At 37.8% G+C, this 20,970-nt stretch overlaps 1 long non-coding RNA gene across 1 annotated transcript; it reads left to right on the top strand.

Annotated features, from left to right (window-relative positions):
• Positions 1 to 10,873: 10,873 nt before the first annotated feature.
• On the top strand, positions 10,874 to 15,574 carry LOC142166249 (uncharacterized). Its single transcript, XR_012696481.1, has 3 exons — positions 10,874 to 11,022; positions 14,515 to 14,579; positions 15,107 to 15,574. It is a non-coding gene; the product is annotated as an uncharacterized LOC142166249 (long non-coding RNA).
• Positions 15,575 to 20,970: the final 5,396 nt, after the last annotated feature.

The following is a 20,970-nucleotide window of genomic DNA, read 5'->3' as shown; positions in this document are numbered from 1 at the left end:
AGCCTCATCCATTGACTGACCTCTCCACTGCACTTTCACTAAAGTTATACCCTTTGATCTCAACTTTCGGACCTGCCGCTCCAAAATAGCCACTGGCTCCAAATCATAAGTCAAATCACCATCTAACTGAACCGTGCTGAAATCCAAGACATCAGACGAATTGCCGATATACTTCCAGAGCATAGAAACATGAAATACTGGATGCACACCCGACAAGCTAGGTGGAAAAGCAAGCTCAAAATCCACCTCCCCAATCCTCCGAAGCACCTCAAAAGGCCCAATAAATTGAGGGCCCAGCTTGCCCTTCTTTCCAAATCTCATAACACCCTTCATGGGTAAAATCTTTAGTAGAACCTTCTCCCGAACCATATAAGACACGTCACGAACCTTTATGTCAGCATAACTCTTTTGTCTTGACTGTACTATACGAAGCCGCTCTTGAATCACATTCACCTTGTCCAAAGAATCTTGTACCAAGTATGTACCCAAAATCCTAGCCTCGCCCGGCTAAACCAACCTACTAGAGATCTACACTGTCTCCCATATAAAGCCTCATACGGAGCCATCTGAATACTCGATTGATAACTGTTGTTATATGCAAACTCCGCGAGCATTAGAAACTGGTCCCGTGAACCCCCAAAATCAATGACACAAGCACGTAACATGTCCTCCAATATATGAATAGTGCACTTGGACTGTCCGTCTATCTGAGGGTGAAACGTTGTGCTCAACTCAACCTGAGTACCTAACTCTCGCTACACGACTCTCCAAAATTGCGATGTAAACTGAGTACCTATATCTGAAATGATGTAAACTGGGACACCATGCAGGCGAACAATCTCTCAGATATAAATCTTAGCTAACCGCTCTGAAGAATAGGTAGTACATATAGGAATGAAGTACACGGACTTGGTCAGCCCATCCACAATCATCCAAATAGCATCGAACTTTCTCAAAGTCCGTGGGAGTCCAACTACAAAATCTATGGTGATCATATTTCACCTACTGACAATTGAGACACCGAGCTAAACCCCACTAAATATTTCTTCATTCTCTTCCACCAATAATGTTGTCTCAAATCCTTGTACATCTTCGCGACACCCGGATGGATGGAATACCGCGAACTATGGGCCTCCTCTAGAATCAACTCCTGAAGCCCATCTATATTAGGCACACATATTCGGCCCTGCATCCTCAATACCCCATCATCACCAATAGTCTCATCTCTAGCATCATCATGTAGAACCTTGTCCTTGAGAACAAGAAAATGAGGATCATCATACTGACACTCTTTGATACGATCAAACAAGGAACACCAAGAAACCACACAAGCTAGGACCCGATTGGGCTCCAAAATATCCAATCTCACGAACCAATTGGCCAAGGCCTGAATGTCAACTGCCAGAGGTCTCTCCCCAACGGGAAGGAATGAAAGACTACTTATACTCACTGTCTTTCTACTCAAGGTATCGACCACCATATTGGCCTTTCCCGGATGGTACAAGATGGCAATATCATAACCCTTTAGTTGCTCCAACCATATTCGCTGCCTCAAATTGAAATCCTTTTTCTTGAACATGCGCTGGAGGCTACAATGATCAATAAACACCTCACAAAACACACCATAGAGGTAATGTCTCCAAATCTTCAATGCGTGAACAATGGCAGCCAACTCCAAATCATGAACAGTGTAGTTCTTCTTATGGGGCTTCAACTGACGAGAAGCATAAACAATCACTCTACCCTCCTGCATCAACACACACCCAATGTCAACCTGAGAAGCATCACAATATATCGTATAAGAACCTGAAGCTGATGGCAAAACTAACATTGGAGTTGTGGTCAAGGCAATCTTGAGCTTCTGAAAGCTCGCCTCACACTCATCCGACCACTTGAAAGGATCACCCTTTTGGGTCAATTTGGTCAAGGGTGATGCAATAGATGAAAATCCCTAACTGAACTGATGATAATAACCCGCCAAACCAAGAAAGCTACGAATCTCTGTGGCTGAGGATGGTCTGGGCCAACTCTGGACCGCCTCTATCTTCTTCAGGTCAACTTGAATACCCTCATTGGACACAAAGTGCCCCAAGAACACTACTGAATTGATCCAAAACTCACACTTGGAGAACTTTGCATGAAGTTTCTCCTCCCTCAACCGCTGCAATACAACTCTCAAATGCTCGGCGTGCTCCTTCTGGCTACGAGAGTACACCAGGATATCATCAATGAATAAAATAACAAACGAATAGAGATAAGGCCGAAACACGTTGTTCATCAAATGCATGAACGTTGCTGGGGCATTGGTCAGCCCAAAAGACATCATAAGGAACTCATAATGACCATATCGGGTCCTGAAAGTTGTCTTAATAATGTCTGAGTCCCTAATCATCAGCTAGTGATACCCTGACTTGAATCAACTTTGGAGAACACCCTCACACCCTCGCTCCCTGAAGCTAGTCAAATAAATTATCAGTACGAGGCAATGGATACTTTTTCTTGATTGTGACTTTGTTCAACTACCTGTAATCAATGCACATTCTTATAGTGCCATCTTTCTTCTTCACAAATAGAACAGGCGCACCCCAAGGTGACATACTATGTTGAATAAATCCCTTATTAAGGAGTTCCTGAAGCTGCTCCTTCAATTCCTTTAACTCCATCGGTGCCATACAATACGGTAGAATAGAAATGGGCTGAGTGCCCAGTACCAAATCAATACCAAAGTCAATATCCATGTCCGGTGGCATGCCCGACAGGTCTGCATGAAACACATCCAGAAAATCCCTCACCACCAGAACTGGATCAATGGTAGGAGTCTCTACACTCACATCCCTTACAAAAGCCAAATAAGAAAGACAACCCTTCCCAACCATCCGCTGGGCCTTCAAGTATGAAATTACTCTACTGGGGACATAATCCGACGAACCTCGCCACTCAATCCGTGGCACCCCGTGCATAGCCAATGTCACTATCTTAGCATGACAGTCCAGAATAGCATGACACGGAGACAACCAATCTATGCCCAATATCATATCAAAACCAACCATACTAAGCATCAAAAGGTCTACTCGGGTCTCCAAACCCAAAATAGTCACCACACAAGACCGATAAACGCATTCCACAACAGTAGTATCGCCCACAAGAGTAGATACATGAACAAATGAAACAAGAGAATTGCGGTGAGTATCCAAATAATGAGCAAAATATGACGACAAATATGAAAAAGTGGAACCAGGATCAAATAATATAGAGGCATCCCTATGGAAAATTGAGACAATACCTGTGATCATAGCATCTGAAGCAATAGCATCTAGTCTAGCTGGGAGTGCATAGAAACAGGGCTGACCACCACCTAATCGACCTCCCCCTCTAGGGTGACCCCTAGCTGACTGACCTCCACCCTACATGACTCAGTGGGTGGTAAGTAACTAGTGCTGAAGTCGATGGCTGACTCCTCCGCTGAGGTAGACCGCCATGACGACGAGGAAACTGCTTCTACATATGCCCCAACTCCCCACACTCAAAACAACCCCCTAGTGCTGGTGACGGGGACTGAAGGGAACCCCTAGCACCGAGATAACTGGTAGAAGAACCCGGCATGGAGGAGACCTAAATTGATGAAGCACGGGACAAACTCTAGGCTGGGAGGGCACTAAGTGATAAATGGTCCTGATGAGAATTGTGGGAACCATGGCCCAATAATGCACCACGGTGAACTGGGCGCGCTGACTGAGCATGTCTGAATAGAAGGCCTCTACCGTGCTGGAACTGACCCACGTGAGGAGCACCACCAAAACTACCGGATCCACGAGGCATCTTAGCCTCCCTCTCCACTCGCTCCTGATGGCTAATTGACACTATATCTCGAGAAATGTCAACAACCTCCTCAAAAGAAGTACCAGACACCCTCTCCCTAGTCATAATAATTCGTAGCTGATATGTGAGGCCATCAATGAACCTCTTGATCCTCTCTCTGTCTGTGAGAACCAACCAAATAGCATGACGGGTTAACTCAGAGAACTTCATCTCATACTACATAACAATCATATCATCCTGACGCAATTGCTCAAACTGCCAGCGCAGCTCCTCTCTGCGGGACTACGACACATACTTCTCCAGAAAGAGAACGGAGAACTGTTGCTAGGTAAAAGGCGCTGCACCAACAGGCCTACACCTCTCATAAGCCTCCCACCAAGTAAAGGCAGCTCTAGAGAACTGAAAGGTAGTGAACGAGACCCCACTGGTCTCCAGAATACCCGTTGTACGGAGAATCCTCTAACACTTCTCCAAGAAACCTTGGGCATCCTCGCCCTCTATACCACTGAATGTCGGAGGCTGAAGTCTACCAAACCTTTCCAATCTACGTTGCTCGTCATCAGGCATGACTGGTACCACATAATCCTGAGCAAGTGCAACTGGTTGGGGCTGGTGGTGCCTCCGGTGTCTGAAGTCCCTGACCAACCTGCTCGAATGTACGGGCGGCGGGAGTCTGAGTGCCTCCCCTGGACTGGGAAGTATCTGTTGTGGTAGAAATAATAACCGCCTGAACAAGACTGGTGCACACGATCATAATCTGAGCTAAGGTCTCCTGAAGACCTGGGATAACAATAGGCACAGCCGGTGCCTGGGCTGGTCCCACTGGTGCATCCACAATTGGGACCTGATCATGAACTCGGGTGGCTAGTGGATCTGTAAATGCTGCCCTAGCTATTGTACATGCTACACCCTTGCCCCTACCACGGTCTCGACCGCGACCTCGACCTCTCTCGGCCCTAACTGGTGGTACTGGTGGACGTCTGTACTAACCGGTGTCACATGTCCTCACTAACTGTGAGAGAATAAAATAACAAAAGTTTAGTTACCAGAATCAACAGATTTGCACGACAGGAATTCAAGAATGTGAAGTTTTCCTAAAGGTTCTACAGCCTCTCGAGGGTAAGTACAGACGTCTTCGTATCAATCCGCAAGACTCTACTAAACCTGCTCATGATTCGTGAGACCTATGTAACCTAGGCTCTGATACCAACTTGTCACGGCCCAAAAAGCAACCCTATTGTGATGGCGCCTAACGTGGTACTAGGAAAGCCAACGCATAATCAAAACAAACTGATATTTGCAGTTCAAAGATAATCCCAAATCTATTTAATATAAAACATTCATAAGGAAGTTCAAAACAAAATAAAAGTGCGAAAAGGAAAGCCCGATATCAGGGTGTCACTAGTCATGAGCATCTACTACAATTTGTCTGACAATATAGAGACTAACATTGTATGGAAAATAACTAAATACAACTAAAGGAAGATAAGGGGGAGAAAAGCAGGGCTGCGATCTTCAGGCAGCTACCTTGCTATCTCCGAGAAACCTGCAACTGGAACAGTCAATAGCCGCTACCGTGTCCAGATACGCCTGGATCTACTCACAAGGTGCAGGGAGTAATGTGAGCACGCCAACTTAGTAAGTAACAACAGTAAATAAAGGTTGAGAAGTAGTGACGAGCAACAATGCATGTAAGGCTCATTTCACAATAACTCAATAAAGTACAGTATGCCTTTAACACCATAGTTTAAATCATATCAGCTTGTTTAAATCTAGTTCTAATAAAATCAATTTGAAAACATCTTTCAATAGCATTAGAACAAGGTTCAATGCTCAAGTGAGAAAAATGGTGAAAACATAAACAGCCCCTAGGGCAAACATCTCTCGTAAACAGCCTCTCGGGCAAACCTCACCATCACTCATATACAGCCCTTCAGGCAAACCTCACTATCGCTCATGCCTCCCAGTCACTCGGCACTCGCACTCAGTAGGTACCTGCACTTACTGGGGGTGTGCAAACTCCAGAAGGGCTCCTTCAGTCCAAGCACTATAACAAGCCAATCATGGCATAAATCAATCAGGCCCTCGGCCTCACTTAATCATGAATCAGTAAAACATGTTGTGGCGTGTAGCCGATCTCATAAATATCCTCATAAATCAGGCTCTCGGCCTCACTCAGTCATAAATCTCTCAAGCCTCTCGGGCTCTCAAAATAACAAAGCTTCAACCCAAACAACATTTATATGATGCATCAAAAGTAGAGTAATAGAGGCTGAGTTATGAAATCAATAAGTATAAACATGACTAAGTATATATTTCCAATTGAAACAATGAGAGGATAGCAATAAAAGACCTCTAAGGTCCAAAAAACACTGCATAAAGCATAAACATGGCATTCAACCTGATTTACAGAAATTCTATCTAAAATAATTGAGAGGCATGTAGTTTCAAAAAATATTCAACTTTATAGAAGATACGGGGCGGGCCAAGTCACAATCCCCAACAGTGCACGGCCACACGCTCGTCACCTAGCATTTGCGTCACCTCAAAATAGTCACATGACACAAAATCCGGAGTTTCATACCCTCAGGACTAGATTTACAATCGCTACTTACCTCAAACCGATCAAATCTCTACTCCGCGATGCTCTTGTCCTTCGACTCAACCTCCAAATGCTCCGAATCTATTCACAACCAGTGCAATACCATCGATATGTGCTAATGGAATGAATTCCACAAGAAAAACTATCAAATTAGACCAAGAACCCGAAATTGGTTTATACCCGGCCCCGGGCCCACTTCGTAAAATCCGACAAAAGTCACAAAACTAGGAAACCCATTCACTCACGAGTCCATACATACGAAATTTATCAAAATCCGACTCCATTTGGCCCCTCAAATCCTCAAATCCAACTCTCCAATTTTCAAGCGCTAAATTCTAAAATTTCTAGCTCAAATTCTAATTAAATGTTTAATAAAGCCATAAATTCATGAAATTTATACCATTGTAGGTTAGAATCACTTATCCCAACGTTGCTCCTTGAAATCCTCAAAAAATCGCCTCTCTCCTGAGTTCTTCAAACTCAAAATCGAAAATGGAGAACAAAACCTCGAGCTGGGGTTTTCTACCCAGCAAACCCGCACATGCGGTCCCATTTCCGCATTTGCAGGACCGCTTCTGCAGAATTTCATTAAAAGTCTACTTCCGCTTCTGCGATTGGATGACCGCATCTGCGGTCATCACAGATATAGGAACCAAGCCGCACATGCGATCTTAGCTACGCACCTGCGCCTCAAATCCACTTCTGTGAACCTCGCACCTGCGGTTCCCACTCCACAGGTGTGGTTAAGACAGAACCAGCAGCTTCAGCTACATTTCCAAATTTCTAAACTCTTTGTTAACCATCCGAAATCATCCCGAGGCCCTTAGAACCTCAACCAAACATACCAATACATCTCATAACACTATTCAAACTTAGTCGAGCCTGCGAATCCCTCAAAATAACATCATAATACCAAATTACCCTCGGATTCAAGCCAAAAAACTTCTAAACTTTCAAATTCCGCAAACAATGCCGAAACCTACCAAATCGCCTCCGAATGATCTGAAATTTTGCACACACATCACAAATGATACTACGAACCTACTCCAACTTCCGGAATTCCATTCCGACCCCGATATCCAATTTTCCACTGCCGACCAAAATCGCCAAATTTTCAACTTTCGCCAATTTAAGACTAATTCTACCACGGAACTCCAAATCACATTCCGGACGCGCTCCCAAGTTGAAAATCACCTAATGGAGCCAACCGAACCATAAAAATCTAAATCTGATATCGTTTACTCATAAGTCAACATTCGGTTGACTTTTCCAACTTAAGCTTCTAAATAGAAAACTAAGTGTTTCATTCCACTCCGAAACCACTCCGGACCTGAACCAACCAACACGATACGACAAAATATAGCTGAAGAACACAAAAGAAAGCAAAAATAGGAGAAACAAGGCTATAACTCACGAAATGACCGGTCGGTCGTTACAAAAGCGACATGAACCTTGTACGCAAACCAAGAAACATCAAATAAAGCTAAGGGAGGTCCCAGAATACGAAATTAAAGGCTAGTGCTCAAAACGACCTATCGGGTCATCACAATTCAATTGGAGGCGAACATAAAGAATAACCACAATTAAACCTAAAATTAACACATTACATTAGATACTATTTTTTCCCAAAACTCCTACAATTAATTATCCATCCAAGATTAAAACATCATGAGTAAACTACATAAAAAACTTAGTACAAACTATAAGAATTTAATATGGAGTTTTAATATATAGAAAAATATAGTTCGGGGGATTTTGGGGACACTAGATAGTTTAAGTTGGTAACTGGAAAAAAAAATAGCTTAGGAGGTTTTAGGCTGAGTTAAATAGCCACGCGTAGTGCCACATAGTATATTTTTTAGATAATTAGGAGCGTGTACTAGATGCACCTCTAAAAATACAACGAGAGATTTTTAATATGAAGGACAATATAGTTCAAGGGGTTTTGGGGACACCGAATAATTTAAATAGGAACCTAACAAAAATTTGATAGTTTCACGATCTATTCATTCTCACTTTCCCTATGTAAACTAAACAAAGTTAAAAATGTTTGCTCCTTGAGTTTCTCTTTTTTATTCTACTTCCACTCATCTTCCTTTCCTAAGGTTCGAAACACTCCAAATTAAATGCTTTGATTAGATGTGAGTTTGCAGAAAAAATGTCTCGCACTCTTAATTAGTACGTACTACAAGTACAGCACAAGTTTTGAAATGTCGGTTCAGATTACTCACCAACCCATTACTATAAAGAGAGATATTGTTCAGTACTTAGTTATCTTTATATGATTAATTTTTTATGTACCACTAGTTGAAATATTTGCCCTCCACAAAGGCACAAATAACATCCTCTTCCTCCCTCTAGCAATATGTGCGTGTGGACACAATCTTCCATTATTAGACGTCATTATTTTTGTATTAATCTATATTATATTAAAAGCACGAAGGGCCTTAGCGAAATATCGTTCACTTTTTTTAACATTTAAATTTATATTTCACATTGGACAAAATTGTAATTTTAGTTTTTTCCGAATATTTAGAAGTTTTAAATCAACTACAATATTACGTATTAAATTTTTCCTTATTTGAACTACTCCTAATAATTGTGAGTTCAAAATCAATTAGGATTTACCTTATATAAATTATTCCTTACTTGAACAACAAAATTACTAATCTATGTGTATGTATAAAGGAATAGTCGGACAGAATTTCCTCATGGCCTTCATGTACTCTAAAGTAAAAGAACCACCAATGTAAGTAATTTTTTACACCTTTTCTTATTTTTTATTTTTTGTTTTTATCAAACACTACGTCTTATAACTTTAATCTGGTATAATACTTGAATGTGTATCCGGTTTTCTGTCTTGTTCTTCGATATTCTCTAGTTATTTGTTTGTTTCTTATTTATTATTGTTTGTTTTAATTTTTGATTCTATATACAACAATACTTTCAAAAGGTTAAGGAAAATTAATGATGATTTAATATCCGTGAATTGAGACGAAAAGGCAGGTAATCTTTATACAAGAAAGCTTAGTTGGTTATCAACTTTTAATTGATTATCTTATTTGGTGATTGTAGTTTGCCCGAGGAAGTTGGGAGCTATAGGTTGCTATATTAATGTTTGGATATTTTAGCTATGTGTTTTTTGTGGAAGCATTGATGGATATAGAGTAGCTTTTTGGGAGCGTTTTATCCCTCAATGTGAAATTTTTCGTTGCTAATTCAAATTTCATCGGACCTTAATGCAATCGGAGCGAAAATTAAAAAAAAATTAATATTACTATTGTTGAAATATTTCAATCATGTTTTCTTTGCTGGTATATTTTAACTATGTGTTTGTGCAGTCGTAATACGTACCCGACTTTAGTTTCTTCTCAATTTTCGATTTACTCGCACTTGGACAATAATGTTGGAAAACGTAATATGATGTATTATTTGTACTTTTATGTTTTATTCAAATAACTCTTTAAAGAATTATAATAAAAATATTTTTGTATTCTTTATTTAGTATTAGATCACAAAATAACAACATGGTTCATAAAATATTCCTTTATAACTCATCCGAAATCACAATAAGACATATGAGAATTCAATGCGACAAGATTTCTTTCTTTATTGAGCTAGTTAGATTGGATCAAATTATAATTTTCATAGATTTTGTTAACGGTATATAGTGATTCTTATTTCTTTAAGATTTACAAAGAATTTCCATTTGCCCTTGTTTTGGGAACATGTCCCGCATGAATGATTTTTCACCTATTAGACTTTTTTACTATTTGAAAAAAAATTCTTAGTGAATAAAAATATAATTACAATTAAATACTTAAATATTTTTCAGGAATTTACACTCTATTTTATAATTCAAATATAATATTTTAAATTCTTTTACTCATTTAGATAGGTTACACGCGCAACGCGCGTATCATAAGATTAAGACTAGTTTATATGAATAGGAATAGGAATGAATTGCTACCATTGAAGCTAAAGATGGAAGCAAACGATTATTTTTTTGGGTATAAAAACGATAGAACTATATATAGATATTTTGCATCATATATAACAAAATACTGGGTTCGAGCGAGTTTCTGGTTGAGTAGCTATTAGTTACAAAAATATTAGAACCGTCTAAAACTTGTCTGTAGTTCCTAACATGTCTGCTAGATACATTTCATAGACAAACACGGGAGGAACTTTTAGATGTATTATACGATCACACAACTGTCTTTTGACTTTTTCTTTTGCAAGTAAGTCCGATACCGTTTTCTGCTCCCTCTTGTTAACGCTGTAGCTCAGGGTCTCCAAGGAACTTCATCAAGTGCCTGCATTCATTATTTCTATTATATAGAAGAGGCAAAGATGGTCAACCAAGGGCAGAATTGTCATTATACCTGCCACCATCTTTGCCTTTTTGGTAGAAATAATAATAATAATAATAAATAATTTTTTCTGCAGACCTATACAATATTCTAGAAATCTCCCCAATTTCATCTGCTTTTTTCTCCAACCAAACCCAACATACTAGAAGTCTCCCCCAGTAGAAATATATTTATCCCAGTCAGTACATTTTGAAGACTTGTGTAGGATTAATTCATCTTCTCCCCAAGGTCAGTTCTTTAATTTTCTTCCAGTTCTTCCCAAAAAAATAAAATAATTTCATGTTCAATGAGTGTTCCAATTCCAGACCTGATTTTCTTCCAATTCTTTCTCTCAATTTTTTTCCCAAACCTGCTACCATTTCAAAATTTCATGACTGAAATATATGGATCATTGTATTTGAAAGAGATTATTTATGTCAGATTATCTCCCCAATGTTCTTTGGCTTAACCCTCTTTCTTCTGTTATTTTTGTATGATCTTAATTTATGTTTTGAATTTTAGTATTAATAATGTCTACTATATAGAAAAGACAAAGATGGTAGAAATTCGAAAAAAACATAAGTATGAGGGAATTGCTAAAATTAGAGGGAAAAAAGGATTTTTCTAAAAACTTTTCTATTAGAGATCCAAAGAAAGAGTTTTAACCAAAAGAGAGAAAAAAAAAAGACTCAATAATGACTGGGGGAACTACTTTTACGATGGTGGACTTTGTAGAAATCCTAATTGTCCATGACCATGGTTCTAAGTGTTTCTAATTAAAAAAAATTTTAGTCTTTTGATGTAGTAAAATTGGTAATGTAGACATTGAGTACTTTGTATGGTCATTGTTTTATTCTTTATAAAACTTTTATTTTTTGGGAGCTAAGTTAGTGCAAGCAAATGTATATCGTCTTTGGACTTTGTATGAAAAGTTTTTCACCTTTCTTTTTAGGCTTCCCGTCTTTGCATAAAAATGTTGTTGGGAAGAGAATGGAGCGGTGATAATCCCTCTTTTAGATGTAACATTGTAGCTGTTTGTTTGCTCCTGTCTTAGGAGCCATATGTTTATCAATGTAGGAGATTCAAATGTTGTGGTTTTCCCTTTTAGTATTTGGATTTTTGGAAAACATGAAGACTTCTCATGGTAAACATCTAAAAAATTAAGTCATTGTGACGACCTGGCCCGTCGTCTCATGGGTTACCGCTCCATTTTTTTTCCAATTCTCAGCTTCTTTATGCTTTATTATCCGTATCTTATGTGATCGAGTTGGTTTGGAGTGGTTTTGATAAGAAATGAGACACTTAGTCTCTTTTAAGAAGGCTTAAGTTGGAAAAGTCAACCTGATATTGACTTATGAGTTAGAGGGCTCAGATATGAATTCTGATGATTCGGTTAGCTTCGGGGATGATTTGTGACTTATGAGTGTGATCGGAAGTAATTTTGGAGGTCCGGTGTAGAATTAAGCTTGAATTGGCGAAGTTAGTATTTTGGCGAATTCCGGTTGATAAGTGAGATTTTGATCCAAGGGTCAGAATAGAATTCCGGGAGTTGCTGTAGCTTCGTTAGGTGATTTGGGATGTGTGTGCAAAATTTCAGGTCATTCGGACGTGGTTTGGTCAGGTTTTTGATCGAAAGTGTATTTCGGAAATTTTTAGAAAATTAGGCTTGAATTTGATGAGTTTTGGGTAATTTGATGTTGTTTGAGGTGTTTTGATTATTGGAAGAGGTTTGAATAATATTATGAATTATGTTGGCATGTTTGGTCGGGGTCCCATGAGGCTCGGATATGTTTTGGAAGAGTTTTTGGAAGATTTTTGCCGTTTGAGCATAAGCATGTAATGATCCAAATGTCCATTTTTAGTTCTAGAGATCGAAATTTTATTTCGAGATTTCCAGAATTTAAATAATGAATTATAGGAGTGATCTGGAAAGTTTGGTCTAATTTCATCAAGTCGCGATTGAGTTTGTGACACGAAACATGAGTTAATTGTTTAACGAGCGAAATGGATATCGCACTGAACAAACAAGCTCCGAATTGAGTTTCGATTGAAGGACTATGTTCGTATCATTATTTGTGACTCATAGGAACAAGAATCATTGAATTCCGAGTTCGTATGATGGAGTTAGAGCCATTTTAGTAAAAAGAAAAGTGCTGCAATTTCTTTGGCTGCTGCTGTTTTTTTTTTTAGCAGCGTGAACAGTAACCGCGCGGGTGAATAATACTTCCGAAAAATTCTGGGCAGTGAGTTTAATAAACATTTCACCCGCGATCCAAGTCCCATTTCCTCTATTTTTGAGCAACCTTGAGAGCTTTTGGACGAGGATTGAAAGGGGGTTCGACAGGAAGTGATTGGAGGTAAGTCCTATGAACTAAAAACACGTTTATTGTGAAATTGATCTTGGAATCCATGGAAATTTAGCAAAAGAGGAAGAACTAGGGCTTGAGTTTTAATATTTCAAATTTGGATTTGAGGGGTCATTTGGACTCCGATTTTGGTAAATTTAATATGTATAGACTCGTGGCGAGATAAGGAATCCGGTGATGTCAATTTTCCGATTTTTCGAGACGTGGGCCCGGGGCTCGGGTTTTGCCAAATTCGTGAATTTTGATATTTTTCGAGTGCTTTCGATTGGGTATTGCCTCTTTAGCATTATGTGACATATTCGTTGCGATTTTGGGCAGATTCGACGCACGTGGAGGCCAATTCGAGGGGCAAAGGCGTCGCGAATTAAAGAAATAGCCGGTTTGAGGTGAGTAATTGATGTAAATGATGTCCTGATGGCTTGAAACCCCGGAATTTCACATCGTAACGCTTTATTGAGGTGACTTGCACGCCAGATAATGGGCGTAGGGTAGAGCACCATTGGGGATTGTGACTTGGTCCGTCCCGAGAGATGTTTTTACCGTATTTTCTATTTGAACTAAATTGAAAATCATCCTTACTTGGATTTATTTGTTACATTTGGGCTTCTTGCCAATTATTTGAATCCTTCAGGGATTGACATCACTGTTTTCGCATACATGCATATCATTTGATCTCAGTCCAAGGTTTTAAATACTGTTTTGCAAACTCAGCCATCTTTCTAAGATTTGAAAACTTAAATGATATTTTGGGCTGAGAACTAATGTTTTACAAATGCCCAAGAGGCTTATGATGATTTCTGGACTGAGCATGGATCGGGCTGCGCGCCGCAGCAGTGTTATATTGATATTGAGGCCGAGAGCCTGGTTGATTACATTGATATTGAGGTCGAGGGCCTGGTTGATTACATTGATATTGAGGCCGAGATCCTGGGTAATTATACTTATATTGATATGAGGCCGAGGGCCTAGATTTGATGCCACGAGATAGCTTTATATTGCGCTTGGGCTATAGGAGCCCCTCGGAATCTGTACACACCCCTAGTGAGCACCGTCGACGATAAATAAAATGGATGGCTCGGGCTGCACGCCGCAGTGGGTACTAGAGAGTACCATCATATGCATTGCATTGCACTCATGCATAGAGTGTATCATCATATGCATTGTATTGCACTCATGCATTTGTTTTTATCTGTTATACCTGTCTCAGTAATTGGTACTCTGATTTAATTGACTTGTTGCTTCACTAATTGTTGTTCGAAACTGCCAATCATAGTTTACTTTGTATTTTTCCACGATTTCTTATTCTCAGCCTTTATTTATGTTTATTACTCACTGGGTCGGAGTACTCACATTACTCCCTGCACCTTGCGTGCAGATCCAGGTACATCACAGGCTAAGTGAGGATTTGTTAGCTGAGCAGCAGTATCCGGGAGTATTGAGGTAGCTGCATGGCATTTGCAGCCTTGATCTCTCCCCTCTATCTCTATCTTTTATTCCGCATTTTTCCTAGACAGACTTGTAATAGGTGGATATTCCTATTAGAGGCTCATATTCGTGACACCGGATTCTATTGGGCTATGGTGTTGTATTTTAATTGAACTTCCGCAGATTTTATTATTAATTATACACTTGAATGTAATGACTTAGTAAATTTTCGGTGATATTTATCTATAATCTGAATAAGAATTTGGGATAATGTTGTTTAATGGTCGGGCTTGCCTAGCAGTGTGTTGGGCGCCATCATGACCGGGGTTGGGGTCGTGACAAGTTGGTATCAGAGCCTAGGTTAATTGGTCTCGCGAGTTATGAGCCAGTTTAGTAGAGTCTCGCGGATCGGTACGGAGACGTCTGTATTTATCCTTGAGAGGCTGCAGAACCTTTAGGAAAACTTCATGTTCTTGAAATTCTTGTCGTGCGACTTTGTTGATCCGAACACTAAAAATTTCTATCATTTTATTCTCTCGCAGATGGTGAGGACTCGTGCTACTGGACGAGGTGGACGACCACCAGTGCCACCCACTGATGCCACCAGAGGCCGTGGACGCGGTCGTGGGCGTGGCAGAGGTAGAGTAGCATGGGCAGCACCTGTTAATCCACCAGCTGCCCCAGTTCCAGATCAAGCTCCAGCAGCTGTACCAATTCAAGCACCTGCTATGCCTATTGTGATTCCGGGTCTTCAGGAGACCTTGGCTCAAATTTTGACAGTTTGCACTGGCCTAGCTCAAGCGGTCTAAGCCACTACAGCTGAGATATGTATTAGAGATCCAAAGAAGAGAGTTTTCTTTGCAGGCCACCTCTCTGTTCCTCTCTTACTCTGTTCTTTTACATAGTTACATGATTATTTTTACTTCAGGTCTTTATAATTAATGTTTCTTTGTCATCATTCTTCTCTGTAATATATTCAAATGTATTTGTTAGTGTTAGTTCTCAGAAAATAGTTGGCCTTAAAAAGTTATTGTTGGTTAGTTATTGGTAATTCTTTAACGTATTCATTGGCTAATTGTTGTTATGACTTCTTTGACCAAAAGTTGTTGGCTATATCTGATGAGTTCATACCTATACACTAATTTATTTTCTCATTACCCTGTAAATAAAATATATTTTTTCCCTCAGCATATAGAAACCACTTATACGATATCATTATTGACATTTTTATATTTTGGTTTGTTCTGTTTTAATTACAGGTTTTTCTCTTTGTTGTGTTATAATAGCTATCTGTTCGTGCTGTTTAGTAGCAAATCACTGGTGGTAAGTACTCATCTTTTGCGGGATTTAATTTTTCCCACTTTCCCTCTTCGTATTAAGGAGGTGTTGGTCATTTTATTTATTTCATGTCGTCTCAATCGTACTTTAACTCTTTTCGATTACAAGGTAATATATTCTATCCAAAATTAGTTATGTAGCTATGCATATAATAGAAATATCTTTAGTTGAGGTTTTTTGCTTTATGGTATATGCCAATACAATTTAACTTACATACCTTGTACGCATATCATTCATCAATGATAAACATATAGCTAAAATTATAATTTTTTCCTTTTTTAAGCACCGGTCATTAAAAAAATACTCAGGCAATAGAAAAGCTGCCTTAATGGCGGATAGAAATCATGAAAATGGCCAGACCTTTGGAAAAACACACGATGACAAAAGGGCTAGGAGACGCGAATTATATAGACTTATGCCACCTGATAAAAAAGAGGCCCTTTTGGCACGATGACGTGCAAACGGAGCTGAATTGAAAAGACGGCGGCTTACTGAAAGTTCAATTAGTGTTGATGCTGCTAATGCATCATCATCTAATGCTGCCATGTTTCTGCCATCCAGAGGTCTCTTAATATAAAAGACTCATTGCCCTTTTCAAGAAGAAGAACAGGTAAGATTAAAATTCAAAATTTGTTTAAACTACATCTATTAAGAACAATAGTAATTACTTCTTTTCTAGGTTAATAATATCCTCATAACTAGAGTTCTCATATGCAGGGTATGTTTTCACAGAACCTGGTTGTTCGAGTAGTATGCAAGCAAAAAATACGTATGTCAAATTAAAGGATGTAACGAAATGCCAATTTTGTGGAGCAAAAAGGTTTGAATATGAACTGCCTGCATTTTGTTGTGGCAACGGTTCTATTCAATTAATATCCCATGAAATGCCAACAGAGTTAAGAAACCTTTATCTAGGAAATAGGGAAGAATCAAAATATTTTCGAACTTACATTAGAACATACAATAACATATTTGCGTTCACATTCCTTAGAGTAACATATGACAAAGAGCTAGCAAAGAGAAATAGTGGTATTTATACATTCTGTGTTCAAGAGCAGGTGTATCACTTTATAAATGACTTGATACCAACTGATCAAAAAGGAAAAAACCTTCAGTTATACTTCTTTGATAATGAAAATGAAGTAAGAAACCGAATGTCATGTTCAAACAAACTGAATGAAAATATTGTAAAGAGTTTGATGGATATATTAAAATTTAATCCGTACTCAATGTTTTTGAAATCCTTAATAAATATTTCACAATTATCTGATTTTTATATTGCGCTTAAAAGTGATGCTGGTTTAGATCAACGAGTATATAATTTACCAACCGTATCAGAAGTTGTGGGTATATGGGTTCAACATGATATCAATAACTATATTCATTCACCACATATTCGTATATATACAAAAAGGGATAAAAGTCAACTGGTAAATTATAATTATGGCTGTTACGATCCATTACAGTATCCATTGTTGTTCCCTTACAGTCAAAATGGATGGCATTGTGGTATTAAAAAATTAAATATACTACTGATAAATCAACAATGCGAATATACTGTGAACACGAATAAGAGTTAAAGTATGATTGAGACGACATGAAATAAATAAAATGACCAACACCTTCTTAATACGAAGAAGGCAAGTGGGAAAAATTAAATCCAGCAAAAGATGAGTACTTACCACCAGTGATTTGCTACTAAATCGCACGAACAGATAGCTATTACAACACAACAAAGATAGAAACCTATAATTAAAACAGAACAAACCAAATATAAAAATGTCAATAATGATATCGTATAAGTGGTTTCTATATGCTGAGGGAAAAAATATATTTTATTTATAGGGTAATGAGAAAATAAATTAGTGTATAAGTATGGACTCATCAGATATAGCCAACAGCTTTTGGTCAAAGAAGTCATAACAACAATTAGCCAATGAATACGTTAAAGAATTGCCAATAACTAACCAACAATAACTTTTTAAGGCCAAACATTTTCTGAGAACTAACACTAACAAATACATTTGAATATATTACAGAGAAGAATGATGACAAAGAAACATTAATTATAAAGACCTGAAGTAAAAAGAATCATGTAACTATGTAAAAGAACAGAGTAAGAGAGGAACAAAGAGGTGGCCTACGAAGAAAACTCTCTTCTTTGGATCTCTAATATAGAAGTTTTTAGAAAAGTCATTTTTTCCTCTTATTTTCGCATTTCCCTCATACCATGAGAAGTCTTCATGTTTTCCAAAAATCCAAATACTAAAAGGGAAAACCACAATATATGAATCTCCTACATTGATAAACATATGGCTCCTAAGCAGGAGCAAACAAACAGCTACAATGTTACATCTAAAAGAGGGATTATCACCGGTCCATTCTCTTCCCAACAACATCTTTAGGCAAAGATGGGAAGCCTAAAAAGAAGCGTATGCATTTTGTGGAGCAAAATGCCAATTTTATGGAGCAAAATTCACTATCAAGGATGTACCGAAATGCCAATTTTGTGGAGCAAAAAAGTTTGAATATGAACCGCCTGCATTTTATTGTGGCAACGGTTCTGTTGACAGTTATACTTCTTTGATAGTGAAAATGAAGTAAGAAACCGAATGGCATGTTCAAACAAACTGAATGAAAATATTCTAAAGAGTTTGATGGATATATTAAAAATTAATCCATACTCAATGTTTTTGAAATCCTTAATAAATATTTCACAATTATTTAATTTTTACATTGCGCTTAAAAGTGATGTTGGTTTAGATCAACGAGTATATAATTTATCAACTGTATCAGAAGTTGCGGGTATATGGGTTCAACATGATATCAATAACTATATTCCTTCACCACATATTCGTATATATACAAAAAGTGATAGAAGTCAACTGGTAAATTATTATTATGGCTGTTATGATCCATTACAGTATCCATTGTTGTTCCCTTACGGTCAAAATGGATGGCATTATGATATTAAAAAAATTAAACATACTACTGATAAATCAACAATGCGAATATACTGTGAACACGAACAATTACCGAGTGTAATGAATATGTGCTCAATTCATGGATTGCTCGATATGGAAGCTGAAGTTATGCAAAAAGGAAAACGAAAAAGAGACACAGTTTCTTGTCGTGAATATTACTGTTACAAACTTCAAATAAGAGATGATGAAAATATACTTTTACATGCTGGCAAATTATTTCAGCAATATACTGTGGATGAATGGATTAAAATTGAAAGCCAAAGATAAGATTTTGCTTCTTTAAATCAGGATTTATTCAGAGTCGATTTATTAGGTGGGCTTTTAGATGTCCTACGCTGTGGGGAAAGAGAAGCTTCACATGTTGGAAAACAAAAAATACTCCCACTTAGCTTTACAGGAGGCCCAAGAGATATGCGCCGAAGGTATATGGATGCTATTGCATTAGTGCAACGCTTTGGAAAACCTGATATATTTTTGACTATGACCTGTAATCCTTCTTGGCCTGAAATAAAAGAAAACCTCCTATCAATAGATGAAACACAAAATAGACCGGATTTAATAAGTCGAGTATTTCGAGCAAAATTAGAAGAGTTGAAAAAGGATATTGTCAAAACACAAATATTTGGCAAAGTCACAGCATTTATGTATACAGTGGAATTTCAAAAAACGGGGACTTCCACGTGCTCATTTTCTTATAATCCTTGATGAAAAATATAAGTTACTAACTCCTGAAGCATATGACCATTTTGTATATGCTGAATTACCCGATGAAAAAGAAAATTCTACTCTATATTCACTTGTTACAAATCACATGTTGCACGGTTCATGTGGAGAATTAAATCCAACAAATTCTTGTATGTAGAAAAAAATAGGTCAATGTAAATTTAAGTATCCTAAAGAGTTTGCAGAACAAACAACTAAAGGAAAAAATTCGTATCCAATATATAGAAGGCGAAACACAGGAAAGAAAGTAAAAATTAGAGGACACCTTCATGATAATTCATGGGTTGTTCCTTATAATCCATATTTACTTAATAAATTCAATTGTCATATAAATGTTGAGATTTGTTCTGATATTAAAGTTGTCAAGTACATCAATAAGTATATTTGTAAAGGACATGATAAAATTGTATTTTATATACATGCTAATGATACAAATGTAGAAATAGATGAAATAAAGGAATACTAATCTGCTAGGTGGGTGTCACCACCTGAGGCAGCATGGCGTATATTTTCTTTCTCTATTAGTGAAATATTTCCAAATGTATATCATCTTCAGCTACATCTTGATGGACAACAACTTGTTTCCTTCAAGAGTACAGACAATATTAGTAAAATTGTGAACAATCCTATGATTAAGAAAACAATGTTAACCGAGTTCTTTTTAATGAATAGAGAAAACAAAGATGCTAAGAACCTGAATTTATTAAATCGAGAATTTCCCGAATATTTGTATGGTCATCAACAGATAAAACATGGACACGCCGTCAACGAGGAAATGCTATTGGTCGCGTTGTGACATGTCATCCAACCGAAGGAGAAAGATACTATCTTAGGCTACTTCTAATGAATGTATGAGGACCAAAATCATATGAAGATTTGCGAACAGTAAATGGAGTATGTTGTACCACATTTAGAGAAGTTGCAGAAAGAAGAGGATTACTACTTTGTGATAATAATTTGATAGAATGCATGTCTGAAGCTGTAAGTTACCAAATGTCATCCAGTTTAAGACAATTATTTGCTATGTTATTGATCTATTGTAATCCAACTAATCCAAGAGAATTATGGGAAAAATTTGAAAGCCCAATATTCAAAAGAAATCTGAATATAGATGCAAGGGAAATTCGTTACAAAGTGTTAAACCATATTAATAATATTCTTCCTTCAATGGGGTGTGATATTAATGAATTTGAACTAATTTCAGAAGTGATAAAGCCATATGCAATAGCAAAAGAAGCTAAAGATGTTGATTTCGAGAGAAATATCATTGTTAGTGATGAAGATTTACTGTTGAAAAATAAATTAAACATTGAACAAAGAAGAGCTTACAATATGATTCTCGATAGAATATTTTCAAATAG

The sequence above is a fragment of the Nicotiana tabacum genome, chromosome 11 (genome assembly GCF_000715075.1).
Source record: "Nicotiana tabacum cultivar K326 chromosome 11, ASM71507v2, whole genome shotgun sequence".
In the NCBI taxonomy this organism is placed as follows: Eukaryota; Viridiplantae; Streptophyta; class Magnoliopsida; order Solanales; family Solanaceae; genus Nicotiana; species Nicotiana tabacum.
This window is presented reverse-complemented; position numbering and strand designations above follow the sequence as displayed.